The 19,386-nt window shown below is 31.5% G+C and overlaps 1 long non-coding RNA gene across 1 annotated transcript; it reads right to left on the bottom strand.

Moving 5' to 3' along the window:
• Positions 1 to 11,827: 11,827 nt before the first annotated feature.
• Positions 11,828 to 16,322, bottom strand: LOC143043644 (uncharacterized). Its single transcript, XR_012968524.1, has 3 exons — positions 16,215 to 16,322; positions 13,615 to 13,756; positions 11,828 to 12,841 (listed from the first exon to the last, which is right to left on the bottom strand). It is a non-coding gene; the product is annotated as an uncharacterized LOC143043644 (long non-coding RNA).
• Positions 16,323 to 19,386: the final 3,064 nt, after the last annotated feature.

Raw genomic sequence — 19,386 nt, 5'->3', positions numbered from 1 at the left:
TCCATGAGGGGTTATATTTGTCTAATGATAGTAAGATTAACGTTAATTCCAAAATTACACTAGAAATGTACCAAAAAAACGTGAGTAAATTCCTAATATACACTACCAAGAATTTACTCACGTTTTTTTTGGTACATTTCTACCTTCGTATATATCAGTACTCTTCGGCAAGACAGAAAACTTGTAATGTTATACTTTTTGTTTATTCAGTACTGTTTTTGACAGTACTGTTTTAGTACTGATTTTGACAGTACTGTTTCAGTGCTGATTTTGACAGTACTGTTTCAGTACTGGTGTTGACAGTACTGTTTCAGTACTGATTTTAACAGTACTGTTTCAGCACTGATTTCAGTACTGATTTTGACAGTACTGTTTCAGTTCTGATTTTGTCAGTACTGATTTTGACAGTACTGTTTCAGTGCTTATTTCGTCACGGTACTGTTTCATTATAACACTAATTAAATCAGTACTGTATCTGTAAGGAATTTTTCATTACTGTTAAACATATAAACATGTACCTGTTCTTTTCAGTGCAATTATTAATAGATCACTGTGTTTATAAAAAAAAAAAGATGTCCTCTCTTTAATTACGTAAATGTGCATATTTTTTAAGGTTTTTATTTGTTTCTATTTCAGGTAAAATTTTGTTTATTTACCTTAAAATTAGTTACAATGTTTACATTTGAAAGCATACCGTGATGCATATTTAAAAGGTCTTAGGTTGTTTTGTATATTTGGGGCGAGTTAATTGTTCTCTTTGGAAACTTACCACATTTCCATTCATTTTTTATATCATGACATGTTGTTGTTTTCGTTATGTTTTTTTTTTTTTTATTTCTTTGATTTATTTTTGTCCTAATTTGGTTTTGAATTAGTTCCAGCTCTTCAACAGTAACTTAAGCTTTTTTTTAATATTCTAGCTTTATGTCGTATTTATTGTCAGAATTGCATCTTGTGTGGTTGGTTTATGTTTTTAGTAAGATCTTATTTCTATTTCTATTTGACAATACCATATTAGATGTATTTGTATCTTGCTTGAGTCAAATCAGAACATATTGAACAAGAATTGAACATTGGAACACGGTATATTACTTTTGAGAAGATTGGTGGTTTGATGGATGTTATGTGATCCAGTGGCAAGTTGAGTGCAGGAAGAGAACATGATACTCAGATATAAATACAATGTAATTAACCTATTTTGTACAGAACTAGACCAATAATGCACTGAGCTACTTTTTTTAAACATGCTAGTTCACCACAAGGAGAGAATCTGCTATAAGACATGTCCCTCTATACCAGGTACCTTCAGACTGAACAGTCTATGTTATTTCTCCTTAATGCTGTGTGCTGAAGGAATAATCAGAATACGACCACTTTTCCAGTCTTATTTCTCATAAATAAATTTCCAATCATATGCCCATTGTTAGAATTTTAATGGTTTATAAATTTATTGACAGATTTCTTCTTTTTTTGTATACATTAATCATTCTGCAATTTCATTCACTTGTAATCTGTATATTGTGAATAGTAAGTTAGGTATGCATAACTCTTATATTCTTTCCTATAAACCTTAACTGCAGAGCGTACAATGTATTTTACTAAAAATTATATGAAATTTAGTGTTACAATATTTAGGCATCTTGTAACGGGGAGTTTTAACAGATTTAAACTACATTACTCAGTATAGCATGTTCACAGGAGGAGTGATGACTTTCAGGAAACTCTTGATTTGTGGTTCCTCAGAAAACTGTGATGGATTTGAATCTTACAGGCATACATGCAGAGGTACATTTTGTAAAAGTATAAAAATCTAAAGACTGATTTCCAACAGACTGATTAATGTCTGACGGAGGTCATTTGGTACATATATTAACCTTTTTAATTTTTGAACAGACATGGGGGGGGGGGTTTAATTGCTTATCAAAATTGATTTTTTTGACTGCATAAAACAAGCTTAGGAACTCCAATTTTTAATTTTATTGTCTTATCAACTGCAATAACCTAGATTGCAAATACAATAAACAGTAATCTTAAGATTGAACAGCATAAAAGAGTAAAAAATGTATTTTTCTCTCTCTCAATTTGATGTTTTAATCAGTGTTTCATAATTCTCCTTCAATGTTATTTTCCACTGCTCTTCCAATGCATGTGATACATATCTTTGCCAACTTGTTTCTGGAAAGGAAAAAGTGGATTATAATATTAATCACTATTGTTAAAGTTCAATAATAAGATCAAACATAGGTCAACCATGACATAATGTAAATCAGTGTACATGCATTGCTAAAGGTGGTATAACGTTAATTATACAAGGTTCATATTATACATGGAGAAAAATGAAAAAAAGAATGGAATAATGTTTGATTTACCTACTTGAAAACTGGCTTTGAAGTCATAAAACTTTCGAGTCAGTTTTCTACTCATACTCAAGAATGAACAAATCAACCAATCAAAATTCTGGAATTCATGATTCGAGCACGATTTTGTTGTGCTCCGAGCACTGAGAAAAAAATTTTGACTTAAGGGCCTGATCTAATACGATTTGGAGAAGAATTTTAGCGCCCCAAGTCTGGGTTCATGGCAAATTTCCATGTTTTCAATACGATTCTTTTATTGTTTTGTTATAAATTAGGTCGTTATTTTTTCTACATTCATAACATTGAATTGATTCATATATTGTTTATGTCTTGGTCTTTTGTAGCCGACAATACGGTATGGGTTTTCTCATTGTTGAAGTCTGCACAATGGTATATTATTGTACACATCCACATCGTCTCAAATTTGGTGGATAGTCGTCTCATTGGCAATCCTACAACTTTTCATTATTTTATACACTATACAGCAGTTTAAAAATAAAAAAAAGTATTCTTTTTTCTTCTAATTTTTCATTATTAGTACCAGTAGCAATTCTCATTATATTATCTTTTAAATCTGTTATTCAGTTTCAGAGAAGGAGATCTTTGTTTATATTTCCTTCAGGTTCCTAAGTTAAAATATGTCCTGCTGTTACACCCATCTTTGGATCGGCACCAAAACACATATGTATTAACATAATCTGATTATTCGAGCACAATATCAATGCAATCTGTGAAACAGTTAACTGAGAAGTTGTGTGTACGGATATGTACTTCCCATAGACTTCTTTGTTAACTTAAATGACATCTTTCAATTGTTGTAGAATTGTACTGCTGCTCTTTATTCTTTTGAATTTGTTCGTTGTTGGTTTGTTGTCCCATGGACACACTACAACATTTCATGTTATTGAAATAAAATAATAGGAAAAACTGCAAATACTTACTTAAAACAATCAGAATTGAGTGTAAAGCTATACCTACCTTTCGAATTATTTCAATGTTCTACTGTCACCTTTCATACCAGTTCTATCTTTATCTCATATATCATCTGTTCATTACAGTTTTTAGTTGTTGATCTATAAGACTTTATTTTTCTCATAAACTTAGTCTGTGTGTTCTGGTGGGATCCATTTTTAGATACCTATAACAATAGATACTGTATCAAATATTTTGCATGAATTTATAAAAAGTTGTTTTTCCCCAACATGCATTTTATGGTACTATTTATGGACGTAAGACTTTATAAATGTCCTTTGAAAAAGTACATCATGAGATAAAGATTGTATCGATGATTTACAAAATGCTGTCAAGTGGTTCAGGAGCAATTGACACATACATGGGACATAAGGACAAGATTGACAGTGACAGTGCAAGTTTCTTTGACCTTCTTTCACCCCAGATCTACTACAGGACTTACCTATTGTACTTATTCAACAATTGTTTTGAACATGCATGTAATATTTGCAACTGGACATTAAGCACATTTTAAATACACATGTACTTTATGAATATATGTTATTTTTTTTAGGAATCTCAGTAGGATTATTTTTAACTATTGGGATTAAATCTTCTTCAAATAAAGATTTTTTATACAAAATATTGCTCAATAATTATGTGTCAGTTTATTCGTGTGTCGTTCCAATGTGGAGTCAGACTATAAATAGGGCGCCGAGCTATTGGGCAATCGGACCAATGTGGCGTTGGACTAAAGGGGCCCCCACAGAGCTCTATGGAGCTTTGAACCAACATGAATTCAATCATTGACCAATAACATAAATATATATGTGTATGTACATGATCTCTTCATATAAATTTCACATGCCGTTTCATTTGTAGTAAGAAAACCAAGACCGGTCCAAACAGGAAGATTTAGAAGGCAAAAAAAATGTGCAACTTATAAAAGGGTCTGGATGTGGTTTGTTCATTTCTGTATTGTGAGATATTCTATATCATTTTTCATTATTTATTATAAATTTTGCCTGTTATTCTCTTTTCTTTATATTCAAGCACCACGGTCCACACTGTTATCGATTATTCATTGCTTCTTTCTACTTTATAACAACAATGGGAATGATATGAAAGCCAGCCATTTTGAAGTTGCATTAACTCCGTGAAAAAAAGGACATTGGAACATTGTTTCTTGGTCTATTCTCGCTTGCCGTTTGAGGCAAAATTTATGTCTTTCTGTCTCTTTAGTTTGTATATTATTATAAAAGAATATATAACACAAATTTGCCGTCTTAAAACAAAATATATGTTGAACATTGCATCTGTAATTTAATCTATTTTAAACAGAAGGAAAAAACTAAGATTTTATAATCTACAGTTTAAAGTGAATAAAATTATGAACTAAGTCTTAGAATTTAGATGCATGATTTTTGTTATTAGTTGTTAGTAGCTTTGAACTAGCTGTCAGTAACTGCAAGTACTCTCAGATCTGTATTTAGTTACTTTTTCTTGTTTGGATATACAAGTATCCGGCGACGTCTATTATGTTTTTGTTAGATGTATTTCTATTTGTATTCATCTGATGAGTTAAATAAGCCCTTTTCAACTGAATTTTATAGTTTGTTGTTATGTAGTACTGTTACAACTCTGTCCCAGGTGTAGGGTGAATACCCTAACATGTTTAACCCCGCCACATTCTGTACATATGTGCCTGTCCGAAGTCAGGAGCCTGTAATTCAATGGTTATCGTTTGTTGGTATGTTACATATTCATTGTTCGTTCATTTTTTGTACATAAATAAGAACGTTAGTTTTCATGTTTGAATTGTTTGACATTTGTCATTTCGGGGCCTTTTATAGCTGACTATGCAAAATGACTTTGCTCATTATTGATGGCCGTATGGTGACCTATAGTTGTTAATTTCTGGTCATTTGGTCTCTTGTGGAGAGTTGTCTCGTTGTCAATAATACAACATCTTTTTTATAAACAAATATATATATTTAAATCTAATGTTCTGTTTCCCCTTATAAACCTCGTTTGAACTAAATTCTTGAAGGGAAAGATATTTTTTTTTTTTGTATAAATGTCAACCAAATACAGAATCAGCATGCATATGAACCAAATGTAGAATTCAACACAGTGACACACTGAGAAAAACATCATACATTGACATTGTTAATATGCCTGATGCTATCTGTGATGAAGCCCGAAGGTCTAGGGAGCCTGTAAAAGTTAATACAAAATTCCTTGTTCATGGAGGGATTAAAGTTTTATCCTTTGAACATTAGAAGCAATCTCTATGACTCTAATCAGACTTGCATTTAAAACGTTTTTATTGAATGCATTTTCTTAATAGTTACACGAAGTGTGTATTTGTGTTCAGATACTAATTATTGATTTAGCACTCAAAAAAGTGCATTGAAATAGGCCTAGTTTTTTTCAAAAAGAAGACAAAATATCCCAGCAAAATGTTCACAAAATAAAACTTGTGATGGAAGAAAACATACTTTTGTAAAACATACATGAACAATAGAAATACGTAGATGATTCGAAAAGGATCTGCATCCATCTCTGACTTGTCGTAGCAATCGTCTGTTTCTGTAACTTTAAGACTTTCTGCAAGTGTCTGCAATATTTTCTCTGCTGTTGTCTCAAAATTTTGCCGTTGATGTTATTATCGTAATCACAAAACCGCGTCAATGTGGAACATACAATTGCCTGTTGTAAAACGTTTATGTGATTTGATGTAGACATGACGTCATTCATTGTTTACAAACGTTATTTTTGCACTCGCACTGACATTTCAGCAGTTCAACAGTTCAAGTTCAAACGTCTCCTGGATTGAACGTAGATCAAGGTATTATAATAGTACATTGAATATTTTAAAACTGAGAAAATTGTAGCATCGCTAATTTCAAACATATGACGTTAGCCAACGTAGGACAATACGCGTTACAAAGTGGAGAACCCCTGGGGTTCCGGGGGTTCGAACACCGAATTATTTTGGACGTTCAATGCATTTGGGACATTTAGTTGAAACCCCCTTTTTCCCATGATCTCGAATGTTTGGAACCCTCTTTTAAAAAAATCGGTGTATCAGCCCCTGACTACAGAACTTTCTGTAAATGTCAAAATTATTGCCATAACGTTAGGTCAAATACTTAATTAAGTTATGAAGACGCTATAAAATCGTGGGTTGTTTAGGATATTCATATTATTACTTGCTTACCAAACCTTATTAAATAGATTATAGTATTAATATTTGATATTTGAGAATATTTTGCCTGAATATTTCTGAACATATGATTGGATAAAGGAGGGTGGGGTACTCCCATCGGCGTATCAAGGAGGAGGGTCCGAAGGTTGGAACCCCCTTTTTAACGGTAAATGCATAAATTGAAAAGGGAAATTTATTTGGAGACCCTATCTCCAGATTTGGAACCACCTTTTAAAAACGTGGTGCCTATTTTGACTCGATTTTTTTATACCGATACTTCATTTTATTTGCGTAACATTTTGATATATAACGTAACGGTACCGGTACCCAAATTGCACCTATTTAGCAAAAATAGCAGTGGACATCTTACAAGATTTCCTAGGGACTAACCAATTTGTATTTTTATGATTTGATACTATGCACATCTTTCAAGATGTGTAAAAATATTCAAAATGCACAAAACGTTCACAGTATTTATCAATTGATGAAGTGTTTACTGAAAAAGCAAAATGTCCTGAAACTCGCATGCGACGTCATCAAAACGTCATCTTTTTAAAATGATCAAATACAATATGTTACAAGTATCCGTTTTTTTTAAAATGAAGAGTAATAATGGACTAATATCCAGTTGTTCAAAATATTTGAAGAAATTCTGTTTGTAGACCTTTGATGATGCGAATTTAACCATGGATGCAATTTGGGTACTCCTTATTTCAGAATCATTGATGGTTTGGAGGTAAGTTTAGACCAATTTTTCTATGATTCCATATGGATTAAAAATCGAATTGGTGTACCTATATAATGAAGAAGAATACGGCTACAAAATAAATACAGAATGGACATTTTTGCCTTTATCATAAAAAAAACGTAGGTGAAAAAACTGTCAAAATAGGTGCAATTTGGGTACCGTCACGTTAACTCCTACATTGTCCCAGGTGCCTATATTATACAAAATTATTACATCTCGCCACATTGACTGCTGTGTATAGGGGGTTGATGTTCAGCTGATGTTGTATATAATAAATTTGTGTTTATGATATTTAAATTTTTTTCTATAAGTGATCTCGTTTTAAATGTTTTTACACTAACATTTGTTACTTCGGGTTTTTTTTTTTTTAAATATTTTTGTTAGCATACTATGCGATCTGGGCAATGCTATATATGGGTGTCTCTCATTGTGCATTTGTTGTGGTAACAATCACCCCACAGTCTTCCTATTTTTATATTGTAAAGAAGGATGTCTGTGAAATATTTAAGTTTCTCATTTTGCAATCTAATTAAAATATAGATCTCCGATTACGTTATAGTACGTTACTACATATGTAGTAACGTACTACATACTACATATGTAGTTACTACATATATATGTAGTAACGTACTACATAAAACGTTACTATATATGTAGTTACTACATATATATGTAGTAACGTACTACATATGTAGTAACGTAGTATAATGAAATCGGAGATCTATATTTTAATAAGATTGCTCATTTTGTTTTGATACTGGCTATGGTTACATTGAAATGTAACAGCCATAAAAAAGTTATTGTTACAATGAAGTTTAGGCTAATTGCCGGAATGCAGGCCTACAGTTGACAAAGAAACTGTATGATTACTTACGAATGTAACAATGATATTTATGTCTACGGTTACATTGTGTTATTGTTACGTAAATGCACTCCAATGAAAACTTTTTTTTTAAATATTTTATACGTTGTTTTAATTTTAATTTGATTGACAATTTCCGCACAACCAGTATGTTGTTTTAATCCGATGCATTTTTGGCCCGATAAAACCACTCTAGGAAGCCATCACAAACGATTAAGGGGGGGGGGGGGGGGGGTGGGGGGCTCAGTGATGCATTTATATATGTGGTATAAGTGCCGATGAGAAAAGTCACCTGTTCATATAAGTCTCAATGTGTATAAGTAAATCATTACAGGTCAAAGTACGGTCTTCAACACCGTGCCTTTGCTCACACCGCACAGTAAGCTATAAAAGGCCCCAAAATTGACTAGTGTAAAACCATTCAAACGGAAAAACCAATGGTCTATAGATATAGGCAAATGTGGTATGAGTCAGAGTGCCAATGAGACAACTCTCCATCCAAGTAACAATTTATAAAAGTAAACAATTATGGTCAAGGGCTCCAAAAATTACTAGTGTAAACTATTCAAACTATTCAACGGTCTAATCTATACAAAAACGAGAAACACTTATAAACCACATAAACAGACGACAACTACTGAATCCCCAAAACATTACTAGTGTGAAACCATTCAAACGGAAAAACCAAAGGTCTATTAAATTTTTATAAAAACGAGAAACGAAAAACACTTATGAATCACATCAATAACGACAACTACTGACTTAGGACAATAACTTTTTTTTATTATTGTTGCACATCACCAAAAAGTGTCCGATAATTTTAGAATGTGTCCAGTTAAAAACGCCAGAATATTTCAAAATTCATATACCCCCAATTAATACTCTGTTGAGTAAAAAATGTTTACCGCAATTCAATATTAATGGTGTGGGATAGTCTGTGCAAACTGTTTTAGGGTTTGTCTGACCGCAAGAGAAGTTTGAACTTTTCTACTACATATTCAACCAAACAATATTAAAAGTTCTGTCTGACCGCATGTTTCTGTGTCTGACATTTTGTCGGTCAGACAGAGTTTGGGATACACTGCGGCGGGGATACGATAGAACCCGTATTGTTAGGTTGGATAATAAAAAAAAAAGTCGAAGCAGCTTCCAAAAAAATTCTGGAGGAAAGGTTTAGTAATCCATACAGACATATGTCCAAGATATGCTACACTGTGCACACTTACTTCTGCTAGCAGACACAGACCCCTGGTTTATGTATTTTCCCCCAGTGCTTCACTGTATGTCATTTATAAGCATTAGTTTGTTCAACATAGGTTACTCATAACAAGCATAACAACACATAATTAACTATGGATTGCTTAATGTCCAGTGGCAAATATGTCATGCGTATTTAGAAAAAAAACTCATAAATATTGCATTTAATAAATTTTGTAAAGTTCAAATCATGGTTTAATAGTAAGTAAATTCTTTTGTTCTAATATTATCCGGTGATGCCTAAATGGTTTTTTTTAAATGTATGTCTATGAGGGTATTGCACGACCGGCTTCCTGCATAAGTGGTTTCTGTGCTTTAAAAAGACACAGTTAGACGTTGATAAACAGAACACATTTTGGCGCCCGTGCAATTTGACATGTTTATCAGATCATTGACGTCATATGGACACGTTTTGGGGGAATCGGACACGTTTCTGAGTGCTACATATGTACGGTAAATTTTCAATTAAATTGAATTTCCACTTCAATCTATTAAACATTAATGTAGTTTTGTATTTATAAAGTAATGAGTATATATTTTAAATGTCTTTTTGTCGTTGTTTCACGAATCTGATTATAAAGAGCACATAATGAGATTGATAGTTAAAGCTACACGTGCATGAAATACTTACCACCGGCAAACACCAATACTCTGATGATGATGAATTGAATTATCATATTTTTTTTGTTTTTTTTTTATTTAGCAACAAATTTCAACTGTGATTGATTATATATACATGTAGTATCAGAAGTCCAGTCCATTACTGGACTTCTTGTAGTATATAAAGTAATAAATACATTTTGATGACCATTCCCTTCCATAATTGTGCATTCTTTTTATTTTTACATAACACAGAAATGAGGAAACATAAGAAAGTTTATAATAGCCTTTATAAAGTCGATTCATTTTCTTTCCTCAGAATGATTAACAGCAATGGAGACAAGATCAGAAATGGGAATGTTCGATGTGAAAATTGAAGACCTATAAACAAAATGATGTATCAATGTGGCACTCATTAGGAAGAAAAGAAAACATTTAATCATGAACCATTGAATCCTGAGTTTCGTTCAAATACCAAAACAGTAAAGATGGATGCTTATAATGAGCTCATATTACATGTAGAACTAAAGTGTCCTCTTGAATTACCACTGTAAGGAAAAGAGCCAGGAAACTGATATTTTTACGAAGCATTCCAAAAAAAAAAGATGGCAAAAGGGGAGAGCAATGCAACATGATACATGCAAAATTAATTGTTTCTTTGATTGTTTTATTTATGAACTTTAAAGGGGCATGAAAATGATAGAGATTTTTGTCACAAACTTCACATATTTGTATAACATTGAATGTTTTATTATATATTAAAAAATGGTTATGGTAAATTCCAATTATGATTAAAAATTTATAAGGTAAACGAGACATTGTTTTGTGTTAATCATAATACATTGCCTAACATGTTTTAAGCAATAGCAAAATACCAAAAATGAACAGTATTCTAATCTTGTTTAACAACAACAAAAACAAATAAAGACAATAACTAAGTAACTCAATATATATACACAAATTCAGGTAAATATTAAAGGGTCCCCTGTCCTCAGTTCCATTGACTTTTTTTATAAAGAATCCTAGTTTATTCACTTGTGTTGGTGTTGATGCGTTAAGTATATATATATAACTTTGTCATTGTCAGTGAGATTAGCAAATGAATTACTCTCTCTGTTAATGCAATTAAAATATGTTAATCTAATATTTGAATTATGAGATAAATTTATTAAGAAATGTTTCTCATCATCTAGTACTTTGCATTTTTTGCAAAGTCTCTCTTCGTGAGGAATTTTAAAATGCCTTACTTTTTCAATTAATAATGAATGGTCACTGATTCTAAGTTTTGTAATTAATTTTCTAAATTCAAAGTTTGGGTTAGAGAGGTAAGGTTTGATCAATAGATTTGGCTCAAGTTCTTTATAAAAATTTAATTTACTTTTATCATCAATAGATTTCAACTTATCCATCAACAGGTTGTTGTAATATGAGACAACACAACATTACAGGACTACAATATCAATAAATAGAACACAATTGACAACGAAACACATGAATAATAGCTAACAAAAAGCAACAAGTTTAAAATTTTAATACGCCAGAAGTGCATTTTGTCCACACAAGACTTACTAGTGACGCCTAGATACAAAAGTTTGAAAGCCGAAACAAGTACAAAGTTGAACAGCATCGAGGACCAAAAGTTCAAAAAAGTTGTGCCAAAAACGGCCAGAACAAAAGTTTTAAAATTTCAAATAAAAACAAGCCGTTTAGTTGTAAAAAACAAGTTTCATTTGACTTCAATATATAATAGGCGTTTGAAATATTCAAATAGTTATCATTCATTCACTTACCATCTTCCTCAAACATACGTGCGATACCATGGACACAACAGTGCTTTATCCTTAAAGGGCAAATTGTATTATTTAACTAATTTTTCGCAGATTTATTATTTACAATACATTTATCTCTACAATTAGTTGAGATCAAAGTTTTAGTCGAATATCAATATATAACTTGTACTACAACCACGAACAGAATATTTTAATCTAGATTTATACATGTGTTGAAATGTCATGGCCTCTTATTAAGGCAATCTATCATATATCTTGTATATGTATGAATGTCTAGATGTTTTGGCCTGATGTTCAACAACGAACAAAAATATGAACAAATACGAGGTGCTTGTTTTTATGTTGTTTGAGACGTAAATCCAATTTGAAATCAATTCAAATGACATTTAATTCTGTTATTTCAAAAACAATTAAACGAAAAGTAAAGATAAAAACGAACACTTCCTACTGTTGTCACTATACCATTCATAAAGACTGCAAAACAAGTCAAAGGTAAAGCAAGCTATAATAGTTAACATAGGTACCAGACTATAATTTAATACGTCAGACGCTCGTTTCGTCTACATAAGACTCATCAGTGACGCTTAGATCAAAACCTGGGTTAATCCACCATTTCCTACATAAGAAAATGCCTGTACCAATGCAGAAATCTAATAGATGTTTTAAAATAGTTTGATATGTTTAAGATTTTGACTTAACAATTTGATTAAGGATTTTCCTTTTTAATGATCTTTGAAGTTTGGTAATTTTGTTGAATGGAAACCATACGTCATGACAGTCGCATACAACTGACTTCTAAGCTGAGAATTACTTTGACGACTTTACTTGGTGTATGTTTAAGCCGAATACCTGTGCCATTTTCTCCCAGATATATTTCGGATTAAGTGGAGGTTCTGTAAGGAGACATGGATGCTCCTCTAGATAACTCTCATAAATATTATGCCATATCAGTTCCATGTCGTCCCAGTTTGTTACAAAGTCAAGTTCTATTGGATAATCCAGTGAAAGCACACCACGTCTCTTCTGTGCGTCATCTCCTATATAGTAACCTTTAAAATCCATACCCTGAAGGGAGATAAAAACATTGAAAAATATCCTTGTTGTAGAGAGAAAAAGGGGAAAATTACTATACTCTTTATCAATGAAAATAATGAAAACATGTATTAAACTTGACTTTCGACACAGATTTCTTATGTATGAAACATTTGCACAGGCGGTTTCGTGATGATTTTAAACTAGCTTAACTGATTTCGTATACATCATGTACATAGCTCTTTTTTTTATCCTTATTCGGTTTTAATCCATCCGGTTTTCCAATAATTATCTTTGAACGTTCCTGATAGAATAAAATTGTAAAATTATAATTTAATTTTACTAGCACTGATTCCTGTCTATCTTATTTCTATATGGTATCATTAGCGTAGTAGCTGATACTGCGGTACTGGCATAATTCATAAAAAAAAACATTTTTTTCTCGATGGAAGTAAATCCAGAATTGCGTTCTAGATGCATATAATTGATACACTGTTATTTACTTTTTAGCTAATGCTGGAATTCGAAAATATTATTGGATATTTCGAAGATCGATGATTTGCTATAAAAACGACATTCCTTTTTATTTTCATTTTACCAAAGACACTCCCCCTACCCCTGCCTCCAACCGCCTTTCAATCTGAGTCTCATCTGATGTGTTCACAGATATCGATGTTTGAGACTGTCCTGCTAAATAAGAACAAAGTTTAACAAAAATACCCAAAAAAAGCTTCACCTTGGGTGAAAGAAAAAGATATGAATTTTTTTTAATATCTCTTTCGTCTCAAATGATATATTATTCTTACTTTGCATTTTGTATATGACCTTGGTCTGCCTATAACTGTGCTCTGCACACATGTTGGTTCTTCGTCACCAGAAAAACCGGCTCTGGTCGTACCCGAACCGTTGCCAATAACAACGGCTGAAATATCATCATAATCAGACATTCTGAAAATAAATTTTAACTTTTAATATATGCAGTGTTGTATTTTTACATGTTTTCTTCAACATTTAACCATTCTTATTCGCAAAAAGGGCTCCATCATTATTAACTGATGTAATTCTATCTAAAACTAAAGAAATATGGTATATATAAATGTCAATAAGACGATTTGCGATCAAATACAAAAGCAATCGGATGTAAAAAAAAACTTTACTGTACGGCATCCAAGATTTTGCATCACTGTTGAGTAACAACAATTGAATTGAAGTTGATTTTTAATGTTTTAATGGCACTTTTAAGCACCGAAGTTTATTTCGTGGCGGTCAGTTTTTTTGGTGGGTGAAACCGGAGTGCCCGCGGAAATCCAACGCCTTCGAACTGACAATATTAGTATCTTAAGATGGGACCTCATTTTTGACGGACTAGTGATAACAATTGAAGAACTTCTTAGACCATGTGGCCTATAAGGCTCCTTTAAATATTTTAGTTTTAAGATTGTATGATTTTGAATACTAGGAACTAAAAAGTAAATAACAAAAATACCGAACTCCGAGGAAAATTCAAAACGGAAAGTCCATAGTCAAACACATTAATCCAATGGCAAAATCATAAGCTCCAACACATCACACGAATGGATAATAAATGTCATAGATTGTTTTGAATTTTACACTTATAAGGGTAAAAAAATAAGGAAAAACAATGTAAATTCAATGCGTCCGAATCTTTTTTCTAGTTACAATACCAATGTTCTAAAGTCCGACAACCTAGAAAGATTATCAATTTTTATCGTTTTGTTCTTCAACTTTTTACTTGTCTGGCTTTATACCTATATAGATCTGAGCATCACTGATGAGTCTTATGAAGACAAAACGCGTGTCTGATGTATTAAATTATAATCCTGGTACATTTGATTAACTATTTACACCACTGGGTCTATGCCACTGCTGGTGGACGTTTTGTCCCCGAGTGTATCACCAGTCTAGTGGTCAACACTTCGGTGTTGACATTGATATCAAGTATATGTCCATTTCCTGTTGATAAATTTTTTTAATTTTCGTAAAACTAAGGATTTTCTCATCCCAGGAATAGATTACCTTAGCCGTATTTGGAATAACTTTTTTGGAATTTTGGGTCCTCAATGCTCTTCAACTTTGTACGTGTTTGGCTTTATAACTCTTTAGATCTGAGCGTCACTGGTGAGTCATATGAAGAAGAATCGCGCGTCTAGCGTATTAAATTATAATCCTGGTATCTTTGATAACTATTTATTGTAAATTAAATTCTATTAATCTAGTTACAAGACCACAATGCAATTAAAACAATTTCCAAAACTTAATATTTAACAAAGGTTTCAATATTTTATAGTTATGAACAAAAGGACCAAGTGATATATGTTTTGGTTTATTCACTCCTGAAGAGGAATTATTTTGATACGATATATTTTCATGTATTCATTTCAAATATTGCTTCTTAGTATTTGTTTAATAATTTAACTTTTATAATAATCATTTGCTAATTTTATTACTTTATGAATATTTTCTTATTTATCATGTTTATTTTCTATATGTTTCTGTAAATTAGCTTCTTAATGATGTGAAGTAAATCTTACTTGTTTCTATATTCACTAGACCATATCATTATATTGATGATGTGTTTATCCTAGCGTATATTCATTTATTAACCATTTAAGTACATTATTGCCATGCAAACCTGACTGTTTATTGAAAATTACATAGTTTCTGTAATGGCCCTGTTTTTCTGTAATGGCCCTGGTTTTTTTCTGTAATGGCCCTGTTTTTCTGTAATGGCCCTGTAGTGATGTCCAGTTTGTCTGTATTAAGCCAAATTAGGGTTTTTAATAAAATTAATAAAATTAAGTTGTAAAGAGTATAATACCTTTTTGTATTTTATTTAATTTAGTAAACGGCAACCAACATTAAAGAACCATATAAAGGGATCACTGTTCATCCTGTTTTTCAACACATAACTTCTTTCAACTTTTAATATCTTGGATATTTGGTATATCTAAAGATTTATGATGGTGAACAAGATTTGTATACAAATCCTTGTGGTGAAGTACAATTTATTTTTTTCAAACTAAACTGTCATTAAAAGAGTAAAAGAGTACATCAAGTTTGCAGCAACACTTACACTTTTGTTCAGTTGGTTAATAAATGTATTAAGAAATGGGTGTTTTTATAATGGCCCTGTTATATGTCCTCGGTCAGTAATTATGGCCTCAGATATCTGTAATGGCCCTCGGTGTTGCCTCGAGCCATTACAGACTTCATCGACCATTATTACAGACCTTGGACATATAACAGGACCATTATAAAAACACCCATTAATTAATACTATAATATTACATATTATATATACATGATATAGTAATACGTTCATGTTGGGGAGCGTGGTATTACAACTATATTTTCCTTTGTATTGTTCGTTTATAATGATACTTACATAGTTTGTGTACTTTCAACCAATTGCTGCAGTTCTTTACAGAAAGTATAAATATCAAACAAATATCCACTTCTGACTACATAGTTATGTGTGTTCTAAAAATAAATGACCTACACAACTGTAAACAAGGGAATTAATCCTAAACACACTGACAATTTCCCGCGAAACGTCGATAGATATTACTACTTCAGAAATAAAAAGACATAACAAATGTACATTAGTACGAACAGACAAAATGAATTCGAAAGAAAAAGACAAATCATTCGGATAGTTTTAAATTATAACATGTATAAATTGCATAGGAGAACACAGTTTGATAAAAGTTATAATCCCCGCTTTAATTTTTATCAAGCTGTCAATTGTTTTATTTTAAAGTTGTGGCTGCCATTTAGGTCCACAATATTTAAAAAATAAACAATCATTTAAATATTTGCATGGGGTTGGTATCGGTTCGACCCAAATTTTAATAAACCAAAGAGATCATAAAGTGTTATTTTCTTTTTCGTATATAAAGTATGCATGGTATATGTGGGGAAATACGAAAAACGTCGGTTTGATGAATTGGATAAGAAAATGGAGTTTTAATAATGATTCCGGTTATAACACAAAGCTGACTGCTATATCCACAATTTTTGAAATTTTTACCTTTTATGTCTGACTTGCTCACACATTGATGTCAATAAACCTGTACCAAGTCAGGAATAAGATAGTTGTTTTGTACTCGTTAGATATGTTTGACCTTTTCATTTTTCTATTTTATAAATAACTTTCCGTTCTGAATTTCCATGGAGTTCTGTTTTTTTGTTATTTCACTGTTTACACATTTTATAACCTTATCTTCTCTTCCATTTGCTAACAATGTTCATTAGTTCTTTGATGTGACTATCTGCTTATAGTTTTGTTGTACTATGATTCCTGTAGCGGCACATCTTCACCATGCAATTAAGATTATTGGCTGGTTAATATTATGTGTTTTATTTTCACGGCAAATGGTTACGTAGAGGAATGGAGAGGTTTAAAAAATAACTGGCTTGAAACCAGCATTGTATTGTTTATGTAACAAGGCATGTTATCTGACCTTGTCTTCGTATGTGCGACTGTTAATTTTCGGAAAAGGCAGTATTGTTGGTTTATAAATATATATGCCTAGTACCACATTATATATTAAATTAGTCCTTCTATTCCTTGGGTATTATATCTTTATAACAAATGCTTCTTTAATACTTATTTATCAACGCAATCCAACATTTAATGTTAATTTTTTTTTTATTAAATATGAATGTACAAAATAAGTATTCAGTATGTTTCAGTTATCAATTTCATAAACTATAGATGCATCAAAATTGTGTCTGTTTAGTATCCAGTCTCTTTATTTTCTGTAGCATAAAATCTGAAAAAGAAAATTAGATCTGTCATTTCCGTTTTCAATCAACATATACAATGGAATGAATAGAACTGTTAAAAGTTATTCAAGAACAACAAAACATCTTATCATAGTCCGGATTATTATAATTTGTTGGTTTGTTTTTATGGGGGCGGGGGCGGTCACCGAAACATGTGAGCATTCTTTTCCGATATTCTAACTTTATGAGAAAACGGTCCAGTCCGATCTCTACGACGGATATGTTTTATTAGGTTTATGCTTGGATTTTTCTTTGTATTTAAGCCAGACAATTGTGTTTTAGTTAGAATTGTACTGATCAATGCAATTACGTATTAAATCTGAAAAACAGACCGTTAAAACGTAACACAAAGATTGTTAACATGTGTTTGGTTTGTTTTCAAGCTTCTTCTTGTTCTCAATTGTTTTTCTATCTGAGCGTTTATATGTATTGGTCGTGTACAAGTTGTGATTTTGTACAGGTTATAACATGTACAAAAATTTTGTACATGTTATAATTTGTACAATGCAAAAATACAAGTTATAACATGTACCATTGTACAAAAGTACCTCATACAGGTAATAACATGTACAAAATATTGCTTAAACATGTTTTAACCTGTACAAAATTTGAAAATAAAAATATGTTTCTATAATTACATTAACCTCAATAATATTTTCATCATGTTTTTGTTTTTGTCTTTTTATGTTAGTTTGATACCTTTTAAACACAGTTAGTATCAAGATACATAGTTTTTATAATTACTTATACAATGTTATAAAAGGCTTTTTAAATACACACAAAGGTCAATAAACATTATGCGGTATTATCACCTTGTATTCAAACAGAAGAAGACTTAGAAGCAATATTTGAAGAAAAATTTGTATTCAATAATACAGATAGTGAAGACACTTTTACCGAGACAGTCTTTGAAACTGAAACAACAATGTCAGAGATGATACAAACACTGAAACTGTTGGTGAATTGAATGGTCATGCTTCAGCAGACACGAATAAACAAACCATTTGGTAAGAAACAGAAACAATATTAATGGTAATTGAATTAAGTGATGTTAACAGGGCTAACGAAGAAAGTTTCAGCATGACATCTACTGATTTACTTCCTCGTAACAAGGCGCTTTCTGGTGGTGATATTTCTGCTGTTAATTCTTTAGTTATGATTACTTATAGTTAATTTCCAGTACGTGATTCCTAAGGTTCCTCTTCACAAGACTCTTTTTCTATTATTTATCAATATCGTTTTTCTTTAAACATGTATATATCTTTCTGAATAACTGCAGATTTTTATTTTCGAATATGTTTTTATGTCATGTATGTTTAGGATCTTGAGCAAAGAACAAACATAACATAAATAAACAAAAACAAGTAGTGAGTAATTTGTATAGATCGCATGGTTAGGTAAAGCCACGTGCACCCTTCAAAGTCATTGTCTATAAATGTCATGCAAGATATGGTAAATTTTAGTTTTTATATATAAGGTTAACACGCATGGAAGAACGAACTCATCGACATGTTTATAAATTCATATAAAGACTCATCGATCCATGTTTATGAAGACACTAAATTATGATCTTGTACAGTGAGTTAGTATATCGATGCTGCATGCTCTAAGCTATGGTCCCTTGTCTCGTGTTTATGATTATCTATTTTCGTTTTATATTCATTTTTTTTTTTTATTAAATTATGTTGCAAAAGTTATATCTATTTACCAAAGATTTTTATTGCCGTCTTGTTGATTCTTGTATTCCTACTTTCTCTTGCTGGATCGGA

The sequence above is a fragment of the Mytilus galloprovincialis genome, chromosome 8, assembly GCF_965363235.1.
Source record: "Mytilus galloprovincialis chromosome 8, xbMytGall1.hap1.1, whole genome shotgun sequence".
In the NCBI taxonomy this organism is placed as follows: domain Eukaryota; kingdom Metazoa; phylum Mollusca; class Bivalvia; order Mytilida; family Mytilidae; genus Mytilus; species Mytilus galloprovincialis.
This window is presented reverse-complemented; position numbering and strand designations above follow the sequence as displayed.